Source organism: Giraffa tippelskirchi, chromosome 5 (assembly GCF_054371585.1).
Source record: "Giraffa tippelskirchi isolate mGirTip1 chromosome 5, T2T-mGirTip1v1.2.pri, whole genome shotgun sequence".
Classification (NCBI taxonomy): Eukaryota; Metazoa; Chordata; class Mammalia; order Artiodactyla; family Giraffidae; genus Giraffa; species Giraffa tippelskirchi.
Genome location: NC_137279.1, coordinates 171,390,533 through 171,403,774, shown reverse-complemented (window position 1 = coordinate 171,403,774; position 13,242 = coordinate 171,390,533). Strand labels below are relative to the sequence as shown.

At 40.1% G+C, this 13,242-nt stretch overlaps 1 protein-coding gene across 10 annotated transcripts in view; it reads right to left on the bottom strand.

Moving 5' to 3' along the window:
• Nucleotides 1–13,242, bottom strand: part of LOC145504408 (BEN domain-containing protein 5) — a 1,377,102-nt gene that overhangs the window by 582,655 nt on the left and 781,205 nt on the right. The gene's annotated exons all lie outside the window — the stretch shown is intronic.

The following is a 13,242-nucleotide window of genomic DNA, read 5'->3' as shown; positions in this document are numbered from 1 at the left end:
GAGTGTGTGTGTGTGAGTGTGTGTGCGCTCCCTCTCCTAGATAGAAACTACTTGAGAATACTGAGCTTTCCTTATTGTTTTGGTACACCCAGCACCTCTTAACACAGGAAATGCTTAAAAATTGGCTACAAATGAATAAATGACTACAAAAAGATTTTTCCCCACTGTAAGAATATTTGATTTTTGAGTGCTTAGCACCGTCACCATCACTTCACTGATCCTCCTTAACATGTCCTATTCAAATCATCAAAGGTACATCAAGAGCACTCCATACAATATATTCCATATGAGATTTCTGCATATAAATTCTCATTTGAAATCCAGTTCTATTTGCAAAATTGTACTTCAAATGAATAGTCTTTAAAATCATAGTTACTATATAAATTCAGATGCATCTTCAGACTAAATCTGTGTTGAGTCCTCCAAGTAGATTTAAGAAACACGGGTGAAAATTAGCCAAGCACATGGATGATGGCTTCTTACTAAATAATTAGTTAAAAGTCATTCATTCTTTGACAGAGCACTAGTTTTCCAGGTTATTTTTTTTCTTTAAAAAGAAGATTTTATGATAGCAAATACAATAAAGACGTGATCTATGCAAATAAACAGTACCTAAGGATAATGCCAGTTGTAAAAATAAATTTGCTCTTTGTATCAAATGACATATCATAAAGAGCTAAAGAAGAAAACATTTTGCTCTCCAGTTCATTCATGCCCAAAGAGGACCAAGAGGAGGAAAGAAGAGGAGGAAGGAGGAAAGTAGTGGGCTCCTAACAATAATAATAAGCAGTATGATCCTGTAAAAATTAACAGTTAACATTTATTAATGGCACACTATATATCAAGCCCTGTTCCATCCCATTCATTATTATTAACATGTCTCTTTTAAGAATGAGAAAACAGGTTTGGAGAGGTTAAGCTTCCCCAAAGCCACATGGCTGACTATGGGTAGAGCTAGAATCAAAAATTGATGTATTTAACACCAAGCCTGAGGAGGTAGTTCAGTTTAGTTCAGTCGCTCAGTCGTGTCCGACTCTTTGTGACCCCATGAACTGCAGCACGCCAGGCCTCCCTGTCCATCACCAACTCCCGGAGTCTACCCAAACCCATGTCCATCAAGTCGGTGAGGTCATCCAACCATCTCATCCTCTGTTGTCCCCTTCTCCTTCTGCCCCCAATCCTTCCCAGCATTAGGGTCTTTTCCAATGAGTCAACTCTTCGCATGAGGTGGCCAAAGGATTGGAGTTTTAGCTTCAACATCAGTCGTTCCAATGAACACCCAGGACTGATCTCCTTTAGGATGGACTGGTTGGATCTCCTTGCAGTCCAGGGGACTCTCAAGAGTCTTCTCCAACACCACAGTTCAAAAGCATCAATTCTTCGGTCCTCAGCTTTCTTCACCATCCAACTCTCACATCCATACATGATTACTGGAAAAACCATAGCCTTGACTAGATGGACCTTTGTTGGCAAAGTAATGTCTTTGCTTTTTAATATGCTATCTAAGTTGGTCATAACCTTCCTTCCAAGGAGTAAGCGCCTTTTAATTTCATGGCTGCAATCACCATCTGCAGTGATTTTGGAGGCCAAAAAATAAAGTCTGACACTGTTTCCACAGTTTCCCCATCTATTTGCCATGAAGTGATGGGACCTGAGGCCATGATCTTAGTTTTCAGAATGTTGAGCTTTAAGCCAACTTTTTCACTCTCCTCTTTCACTTTCATCAAGAGGTTCTTTAGTTCTTCTTCGCTTTCTGCCATAAGGGTGGTGTCATCTGCATATCTGAGGTTATTGATATTTCTCCCAGCAATCTTGATTCCAGCTTGTGTTTCTTCCAGCCCAGAGTTTCTCATGATGTACTCTGCATATAAGTTAAATAAGCAGGGTGACAATATACAGCCTTGACGTACTCCTTTTCCTATTTGGAACCAGTCTGTTGTACCATGTCCAGTTCTAACTGTTGCTTCCTGACCTGCATACAGGTTTCTCAAGAGACAGGTCAGATGGCCTGGTATTCCCATCTCTTTAAGAATTTTCCATAGTTTATTGTGATCCACACAGTCAAAAGCTTTGGCATAGTCAATAAAGCAGAAATAGATGTTTTTCTGGTACTCTCTTGCTTTTTCGATGATCCAGTGGATGTTGGCAATTTGATCTCTGGTTCCTCTGCCTTTTCTAAAACCAGCTTGAATATCTGGAATTTCATGGTTCACGTATTGCTGAAGCCTGGCTTGGAGAATTTTGAGCATTACTTTACTAGCGTGTGAGATGAGTGCAATTGCGCGGTAGTTCGAGCATTCTTTGGCATTGCCTTTCTTTGAGGAGGTAACCCAGACCCAAATGGCCCTGTCTCACTGGGACCTCACAGAAGAGCAGAGGAGAGAAACAAAGCCTGCATGTTCCCTAAAGGCCAGAATGCAATTCTGCCTCTGTTGTATACTCTCATCCAATCCTGGGGCTTTTAAACCCAGTTAGATACTGCTAATTCTTGAATGTATATCCCATGCCCTACCTTTCCCCTGAGTTTCACAGATATATTTAATTATCTTCCATACATCTTTATTTGGATATTCAGCTGTCATCTCAAATCTAACATGTCTAAAACTGAATTCTTGATTTTCTTCCTTTCATTGCACTAACCAGTCATTGAGGCCGAAAACCTAGACCTTATCCTTGGCTTCTCTCCTTCTGTAACACCTCACAATATATCCACAGGCATGTTCTTTCAACATCATGTGAGAGGTATGTCCTAAATCCAGTCACTTTTCAGCATTCCACCTCTAGTACCCAAGCCCCACTGGCTCCCCTTGGACCACTGCAGTTGCCTCCTTATCAGTCTCCCTCAAACCACCATTGTCTTTCCACTGAGCCACAGCAGCAGCCTCCCTGCCTGAGGCCTCCTCATGTTTCTCCTGGGCTACTTCAGCAACCTCTCTGCTCACCTCCCTGCCTTAACTCTTGCTCTTTCACCTTCACTGGCCCTTTTAAGTCTACTCTCTAGTCAGTAGCCAAGTGATGTTTTAAATTATGAAATAGATTCATGTCACTTCCCTTACTAAAAACGTTTCTCGTGTCTCCCCAGGCTTTCCTGGTACCTCAGATGATAAAGAATCCACCTGCAATGCAGGAGACCCCGGTTCACTTCCTGGGTTGGGAAGATTCCCTGGAAAATGGATATGCTACCCAATCATTTTCTTAGGTTTCCCTGGTGGCTCAGACAGTAAAGAATCTGCCTGCAGTGAGGAAGACCTGGTTTTTATCTCTGGGTTGGGAAGATCTCCTGGAGAAGGGAACAGCTACCACTCCAGTATTCTTGCCTGGAGAATTCCATGGACAGAGGAGCATGGCAGGCTACAGTCCATGGGGTCGCAAAGAGTCGGACAAAACTGAACGACTTTCACTTTCACTTTTCTTTCAGTGTCTCCCCATCAAAAATTTAGGGCCAAGTTCAAAGTCTTCACCGTGGCCTATAAAGTTCTACATCTGATCCAACTCCTAGCTATTTCTCAGATCTCATTCTTACTGCTTGCCCACTGTGCTCAGTTATATGGGCTTTTTTGGCTTGTTCTCACCTCTGGGCCTCAACTCCATGCTATTCCTCTTGCCTGGACTTCTCTCTTCTAGATCTTCAGATGTCTCACTCTCTTATTTCATTCAGATCTTTGCCCAGATGTTCCACACTATCTAAAATAACTCTCCTTCTATAATGCCTTATTTCTTTCTCCTGCTTTCCTTTTCTTCTTGTCACTCACCAGTAGCTAACATTATAGTATATGTTGTTTTGCTGTGTGTCTCACCTACTAGAAAGTCATTTTCATGAGTAAAAAGACTTTAAGTTGTATCCCCAGGACTTAGAACAGAATCTATCATAGTATATATGTAATTATTAAATACCTATTGACTGAACGCTGCTTCTTCAGAGTCAAACAGAAAGCTGGTACATATTTGATAAAAAAAAAACATATATATATATATATGTATATATATATAAAATTAAAATGGACAGGGATACAAAGGGAGTGTGGTATGTGAGTAAGATTTGTTTTGATCCAGCCAGACTTAAGGTAGCAAGGTCACTTTTTTCCAGTTTACTGAGGTATAATTGAAAAAATTGCAATATATTTAAAGTGTACAACAGGATGATTTCATATATGTATAGGTAGAGCTTACCCGGTGGCTCTGTGGTAAAGAATTCACCTGCCAATGCAGGAGATGTGGGTTTGATCTCTGGTTGGGAAATCCCCTGGAGGAGGTCATGGAAACTCACTCCAGTATTCTTGCTTGGAAAACCCCATGGACAGAGGAGCCTGGCAGGCCATAGTCCATGGAGTCACAAAAGAGTCAGAAACGACTTAGCAACTAAACAACAACAACATACATAGTAAAAACGATGCCTACCACTGACTTAACTAAAACATTCATCACTTCACATATGTACCTCATTTTTTCCCTCTGGTGAGAACAATTAAGTCCTATTCTCGTGTGTGTGTGTGTGTGTGTGTATGTGTGTTAGTTGCTTAGTCGTGTCCAACTCTTTGCAACCCCATAGACTGTAGCCCACCAGGCCCCTCTCTCTGTCCATGGGATTCTCCAGGCAACAACACTGGAGTGGGTTGCCATTTCCTTCTCCAAAAGGAACTATAGAAAGAGAGACAGTGAAGTCGCTCGGTTGTGGCCAACTCTTTGCAACCCCATGGACTGTAGCCTACCAGGCTCCTCCATCCCTGGAATTTTCCAGGCAAGAGTACCGGAGTGGGTTGCCATTTCCTTCTCCATCTATTCTCTTAGCAAATTGCAATTATTTAATATGGTGTTATCAACTATACTCAAGATGTTATGTTATATCCTCAGACTCTATTATCTTATAACTGGAAGTTTGTACTCTTATCAACTTTTCCCTATATGCTCCAACCTGAGCCTCTGGCAACCACATTTTGAACCACTGTTTCTATGAGTTCTTTTATATTTTAAGGAATTCACAAGTGATATTGTGCAATATTTGTCTTCGTCTATTTGGTTTATTTTACTTAGCATGCCACTTTTAATGTCCTATTCAAGTTATGGCAGAGAGTCCAGGTGAGAATGGGTGAGTAGGCCAAGGAACAGGTTCACTTTGAAATCCTATCCCTTGTAGTGTATTAATGACCAGAGAATCCTACCCAGGTAATCAGTTCTTTCTTTAAAAATGGTGGCGCTGGGTTTTGCATGATGGAGGAGGGGATGAAATCTCCATTCAGACTGCCTTTTCATTCGACTTCGCAGAATTAATATTCCTGCCAAGTAGCACCCAGGCTGGGCTTAAACATCTCCAGTGCCTAAAAAGTCACTGTCACGTTTAGGGAAAGTTTCCTGATTGAAGGCAGGAGGAGAAGGGGATGACAGAGGATGAGATGGTTGGATGGCATCACCGACTCAATGGACATGAGTTTGAGCAAGCTCCAGGAGTTGGTGATGGACAGGGAAGCCTGGCGTGCTGCAGTCCATAGGGTCACAAAGAGTCGGACATGACTAAGTGACTGAACTGAACTGACAGCTCCATCAGTTCCCCCAAATCATATATCTTCCTTTGACAAATACAAGTGCTAAGCAAATCTAAAAAGAAAAGGAAAGAGCATCTACTGTGTGCCAATAATTGTACTTTACTCAACTAACTTTATTTAATGCTAATAACAACCTGAGATGTAGAAATCATTATCCCCCAATTTAGAGATGATGTATTATAATTAATGTCTAGAGAGATGATGGGACTTATATAAAATTTGAACTGAGACAATTTCATGGTTTTGTGAAAAACAACAAAAACTGAGATAAGTAAATAAAACATCACATAGAGGTTAATATTTAGGATCCCAACAAGAAATTAGGTGGCACACTCTAGCTAATACAGAAAAAAGTTTAAAGCAGAACTATTTTCAAAGGTGGAAGCAGAGTATAGGGAAACCAGTATGGATAGTACTATAACCAGAGTTAAAATACCAACTGGAGGCAAGAAATCGAAAGGTGAGAGAGGAGTGGTTACTAGACCCTGGAAGTTGAGAGGTTGAGTTGAGAGGGCCACTTTACAACAGCTACAACTTAAATCAAGGGACATAACCAGCCAGTATGACCCCTCAAAGAGGAAACTGGAGAAATAAAAACCACATTACTATTTCTCTCTACCCTCCCCCACCCCCATTCTCATCTTTTGGTGGTAGTCCTGATTGGCTGAACGGAAACCAAATGTCAAGGGAGTCTGTTGATGGGATCCATACAGGCCAGTCAGGTGGCAAGGTGGGAGAGAGAGCAAAAGGGTGAAGACAAATGGGGTACATGCAGCATACCCCCATAAAAAAAGCCAGGCATGACTTTAAATAAACCTGAATTTGGATTATACTTCCTTGTCTAAATTGCCACATTGTATGCTTTAACCTGCCAACTCTTGTTTTGTTCACTGTAATGCTCAAAACAAAAGATTCTCTTTAAATGACTATGATTTTGCAATTACAGTGCAATTTAACAAAAATTATGTGCTTTTTTCATATCAACTCTGAAAATTCCTCTTTGGTACTTCATGAACATCCCACAGTTCTTTCAGCGCATTTATATATAGCTTTTTTTAATTGTTTCTGTAAAACAATTAGAATTTCATTATTATATTTGAAATTTTAATATAGTCATTATAATGTCAAAGGAAACTTCTCTGAGACATATTCATATTTTGATATTAATGGAAGTGCTATTATAATGTTAATAGAAAAATGGGCTTAATCAATTATTTAATTCATTCATTAACTACATACTATCCTAAAACTCGAGGGAATGTAAAACGAACAACTCATTTAAAACAATAAAAAGGATTGTGTTTTAGAAACGTTCAAGGTATATTCAATAATTTTAAATCATTTTAATCTGGAATGGCTAATCTCAGAGGAATAAAAAGAGCACATCATGTGAAAAGAAGCATGTCATATGAAAAGAACACAGCCCTTTGAGTTAGAGGGACTTGGATGAAAGTCCCAGCTCTGCAGTGTACTAGCTGTGATTTTGCAAAGCGTCTTCAAGTTTCTAAGCCTATGTTTCTTTGTCTAAAAAATGCGTGAAATAATGTGTAACTCACAGCAACTGTCTGAGGATTGTGGTAAACAAAATATGGAAGGACTCTGACAGTGCTTAGCACTTTGGAGATGTTCAGGAAATGGGAAGTATTATCGATTAGCCTTTATTCTTGGCTAGGGCTTCTTTCAGATATTCTGCCTTCATTCTCACTTAAGGATCTCTTTGCCTTCATCTTCCACACCCAGAACTGAAACTAGTTCTAAGAAACTAGTTTGCTTTCTCTCCTTTGCTCTCTCCTATGGGCCCTGTATTATCATTCTTTATTCCCCAGGACAAAGGCACTAGCTAAGCCAAAGACCCATATATCCTACCATGTATTTCTCTAAGTCTTAGCACAGAAAAGGAAAGGATAGTCTAAGGTGTTTTTTTTTTTTTTTTATGCCTCCAGTAGAAGAGAAATCACTCTTCAATTCTGTTGCATCTAAAATCCAAGTCAGGGGAAGAAGAGCTGAAAATAGGAAACCTGAAACTTCAACTCAGGAATGATTATGACCTTTTCCACTGGATCCACATGCTTGGCACAATCTTCCCCTAGCAAAGTTGGCAGCAAATGAGGTTGGACTTAGGAGCAACAGCAGGTATTAGCATTATTCCAATTTTAGAAGGTAAGAACCGAGGTAAAAGTCAAACCAGATTTCATTTAGGAGGAGGGACATAGGGGCAGCTGCCAATCATACTAACCTCTAAGATCCATTCAACACAACTGAAAGTATAATGAGATGATGGTAACCGTTGAATGTAACAAAACTATCCATTGTCTGGTTGGAAATAAGACCTTGATGGTGGGGTAGAGGTGTGTGTGTAGGAGAGAAAACTCCCATGCCTGCACTACAACAAATTTTTACTAATAGTTTAGAGAGGTAAAATAGGTCCTTAGCTTCAGGCTTTCATTTTGCTGAGATTTGAAAACTTGAGGTCAATGCTGACATTTTCCAGATAATAAGAGTAGAAGCTATAGCCTATAACCAGGGGTCTCCCTTCTGTCCTCTTCCCCCATGCAGCACTAAGACTCTTTCCTAGATTAAACTATGAAATAAATATTTAAACTATATCAGATAAGAGGGTTTCCAAATCATTGGCTGGCTTGAGACAGCCACACATCTGGTTGTCGGCTGTTAAATAATCAGGTTTGAGGCCATCATTTTGTCCTTTCTGACTCCAAATCCTAAGTTCTTTTCACCTGCCAACTTTGTATATCAAGAAGACTCAAAAATCTTAAGATAAAGGATAATGTCCTAAGGATGGAAACTCAGGAAAAAGAGAAAAACAGACTTAGGAGGCAAGGCCAGAACTAATTTGTTGGGCTAATTTTTTTAGGTTCACCTCACAGATTTGGCCAATGACAGATTTATCTCTTTATCTAAACACTATGTTTGTCCTAGTCACAGCGAATCTTACTGTCTCCCTCACTTTAGTCACCTCACCAAACTTGCCACTACCTTTCCAATTATTTTCTTGAGCCTCATTTCCCTCATCTGAAAAAATAAGGAATCATCACATTTTACAGTTACTACAGAGATTAGAGAAAATAGATGTAAAGCAACTAGACCATTGTTGCTGTTGTTCAGTCGCCCAGTTCTGTCCGACTCTTTGTGACTCCATGGACTGCAGCACTAGACTATTACCTGAGCAATAAAGGGTAGCTGTTATTATGAATTGGGTTGTTTATCTTTCTAGCAGCATCATCAGACTACCTTATAACTGTCTATTTTCATATTTGTCTTTCCCACTAGACTGTGACCAACTCAAGGGTATTGGGCCCATGTCTGCTCACATCTGCATTCTCAGCACTCACAAAGAAAACTCTCAAATATTTTTCAAAGGAATGAAAAAGTAAATGGCTCTCCTTCTCTGAACAGTGCTCTGCCAGCCCAAATGCTTGCAGCCACCTGAATGGCACTTGTAGTTTACTGTGCAGAGAGTGGTAAAGAGGCCGTTTATAAAGATGACCTTTAGATTTTGGCTCCTTTCAAGCACCCTTTTCCTGCTTTTACTCTTATTTCATAGGAAGAGAGATGAGAGGAGACATCAAGGGAAAGGACATCAAATCCTGAAGAGCTTAGATGCAATTTGCACCTCTACAGACTGCCCTGAGGACCTTAAATTGCAACTAATTATCACCAGTAATTAGGGTTGCTCTTCAGAGAGGAAAAAATAGTGTCCTGTAGAGAGCACCCCATGTTCCTCAAGGAAAAATTCAGACAGGACAGATGTCACTCCCCTCCCAGCATCTTTCCCTGATAAGGGGTTCCAGTCTGCTTCAGTGGCTGACTCAAGACACTTAACTGCCTTGATCAACAAGATACTAATGACAATAATAGCACAATGCATCTTGAAAATGTTCTGAAATTTAAAAAGAGCTTTCATTGCCAATATCTTACTAGATTCTCAGATCAGTCTTATAACAGAAATAAGATTCATCCATTATACACCTACCATGTGCAATTTATTATGCTAAGCAATATTACTGAAAATATAGTAATAAACATACTCATAAGATATTTGCCTTACAGAATTTGAAGACCCATGCAAGAAGCAGTAAATAAATATGCCATTACAGTCCAATGTGATCAAGGCTATAATAAAAGTATAGGTAATTATGTTTTAAAATATATCCCCATATTACAGAAATGGTTATATGACCATTTAGTCACTAAGTTGTGTCCAACTCTTGTGATCCCATTCCAGGTTCCTCTGTCCATGGGATTCTCCAGGCAAGAATACTGGAGTGGGTTGTCATTTCCTTCTTCAAGGTAACTAGGAAGAGGTAGCATTTGACCATCACTGCAAATGCATGAAAGTTAGTAAAAACTCCATTGTGAAAATAAAGAAACTGAAGTTCACAGAAGTTAAGTAACTTGCTCATGGTTATATAGTAAGTAGAGAAGCAAAAACCTAGGTCCCTCAACTTGAAATCTCTGGCTTGTCCTGAGAGAGCACCTCTACGGAATATAGAATTTGCCTCTGCAGCTTTTCTATGGATGTCTATCTAGCTTTTGCTTAAATATATTTAGGGACAAAATGTGTATCACCTCATTAGGTATCCCATTTCACTGTAAGATAATGCTCATTTTTTAAAAAAATGTTCTTGCCTAATAGAAATAGTAATTGGGAGGAGATTCTGTGCTTAGCGAGAGAAAGGGCTTGGACATGGCTGTGGATACAGAACTTTTGACTTTCCAGAGAGTTTTGTGAGCTAGACAGGAAATGAAAGCCCTGATTAAAGTGAAAAGAATGGAATAGGCCAAGAGTTGATGAGGATTTGGAACAACTAGAATTCCCATACGTTGTTGGTAGGAGTATCACTTGGTCGTACTTGCAGTGTTTGTAAGGTAGAACATATTGTGTTCTGTTCTACCTTAACACAACTGAGCGACTTTCACTTTCAAGGCTCATTTGGGACTTCTTATCTTCAGAACTGTATCAGAATAAATTTTTGTTGATTTGAGCCACTAACTTGGTGGTAATTTGTTAGAGCAGCAACAGGAAACTAATTCAATATGCATATTCAATGACTAAAAACTTCCTCTCTCATACACTCAACAGAAGTATATACATATGTGCATCACAAGACATATACAATAATATTCTTAGAACTCTCTTCTGAAAGATCTGGTGTTATTATAATGAGGACCTGGAGTGGCCAGGGGCCCCCATGTGAAACTTGAGAATGCAACTGATACGGAAAAAGGCAGAATCAAGAGGAAGAGGGAAATCTGAAGCCAGATCTGTCCTGAATTCTTACAGTATGAGCCCAGCTTTTTTCTTGGGGTAGGTTTTCTGTTAGTTGCAACAAAATGAGTCTTATATGATATGAATCAACTCTGATCAATTGGGAGTGACCACCTAGAGTGCCATATTGAGGAAGCTCTTTCCCTGAAGTCTCCAGAAGAAAGGTTTGAGCCCTGCCAACACTTGGATTTTAGACTTACAGAACTAATTTTGGACGTCCAATCTACAGAACTGTAAAAGAATAAATGTGCATTGTTTTAAGTCAAAAAGTCAATAAATAAATAAAATGATAATATTCTTAGAATACTATGTGTAATACACAAAGCTAGAAAGCACCCAAATGCCATCAAAAGTATAATGGATAAATATATTGTGCAAGTAAATAAAGGCAGTAATTATCCTTGGGGGAGAGGAGCATATGGAAGGCTTTTAAGATGCTGGCAATGTTTTGTTTCTTGATCTGGGTGCTGGTTACATAGGAGTGTTTAGACAGGGAAACTTTATCTTGCTGTAGATTTATGACACATGCACTTTCATGTTTGCATATTAAACTTTAATAAAAAGCTTAAAAACAAACCACGGTTTTGACTCACTGATGCACCTGGACCCTCTGGAGGTTACCTATGAAAGCAAGGTCAATGGGCATTTGCCTAAGGCCCAGGGTTTAAAAACTAGAAAGACTTGGCTCCTAGTAATTATTTAATAATTTCTACTTCTTTTCAGCTTGCAGAAAAGCCTTTCATGCCTGTTACAGACACATTCCTACTGTGTGTGACTTTACAGACATATTATTCCACCTGATTGAAAAATTCAGCACGTTACATGCCATAATGGAGTCATGTAATTGCTTCTGCAAGGAAGAGCTTTGTTGTGGCAGAGCAAACATGGGTCGGGGAAGCAGGAGATGTGGGCTTAAATTTTGGCTCTGTCACTGACCTGCTACAGTACAAGTTACTTCACTCTAAGGTCATCTGTAAGGATTTAACATGATACAAAAATACTCCCAGTCGCGCTCCACACCTGGCCCTTACAGATCAGCATAAATGTAGTCTATCTGAACAAGGGAGAAGATTTCACCCAGGAAGGTATAGAGAAGGGAGGAGGTGGAATATTTCTAAGCCCTCATTGTCTGGTCAAACTGGATGAGGAAGACCCAAGACAGCCCTGGAAAAGGTCTCGAAAACTGAGCTGCTTTAAGGCAGAGCTGTACCGGCCTGAGATGTGAGAACAGATATGATCTGAGACAGAAAAAAATAACAGAGAAGTAACACCAATTACCATAACTAAAGGGAAAAGGCGTGGTGTAGTCACAGCAGTAGGTCAGAAAGCAGGGATTCCAAGATGCACGTAAGGAATGGAAATTAGGATAGACAAAGGGGAAGGTTTTGGGCTGTGAACAGCACCCCTCAGGGCTAAGTTCACTGCAACCTGGCTAACAGGAGGGTACTCAGAGATTTTAAAGGGGTACTGCTGGACAGAGAAGCTGGTCCTTGACGAGTTTAAGCAGGGAGACTTCTTTTTAGCTAAACCCTTCCCAAGTAAGCCTGGGACTTGGGGCACACTGCCTCTCTCCCACGGATGGCTTTTGCAGATGGAAGAAAAGTCCAGAAATCTATTTTGACACTTGGCAATATGCTACCCAATGGTTTTCTGTTGTGTTCTATGACCTTTTTGCTGTATGTCTGTTTTGCTATTGATTTTAATTACGGAATATAATTTCTGGCATGAGGACTCAGGCAGCTCCCTCCGGCTGGCCAAGCTCTTGCCAGAGCCTCCCAGAGGAAGGCAAATGGAAAAGCACTATGGCTGAAAGCTGTGTGCTATTCCTTACAAAGGACACAATGGGTTCTTTTCATGTAAATGTCACTGCTGTGGTCTGATGCTTCTTCGCCAACCCACTAAGCACAAGGGGCAGTGGGATGTGGAAACAGAAATACTTGCCAGTTGTTGGGCTCATTTCAGCAAACAACAAAGGAACTTGCAAAGCACAGCCTCAAACCAGGTATATGGTGTGCCTAAACTATGAGAGAGACAGCCAATGTTCCAAAAGTTCAGGTCTGAAAACAATACCACTAGGTGTGTATGAGATGGGTATACACAGTTTACCTTCTTGAGACAAAGAGTCATGGAGTGTGAATCTGGAGACCTGAGTTCTATTCCTAGCTTTCTTGTTAACTACTTATGAGACTTTAGGCAAGGCGCTTAATGTCTCAGGCACTAATCTCCTAACCTGAAAAATAAGATGATTTGATTCAATAACTGTCTCCACTGTGCTAGACATTGTGCTGTGTGGCTTCATTTAATCAGCTTAACAACTCTGCCAGGAAAACATTATCCAAGTTCCTGGGGGCAGGAAGTGACTCTTCTATTGCATTTATCTCTCCTTACTATAATTTATTTCTGCAATGCCTGCAT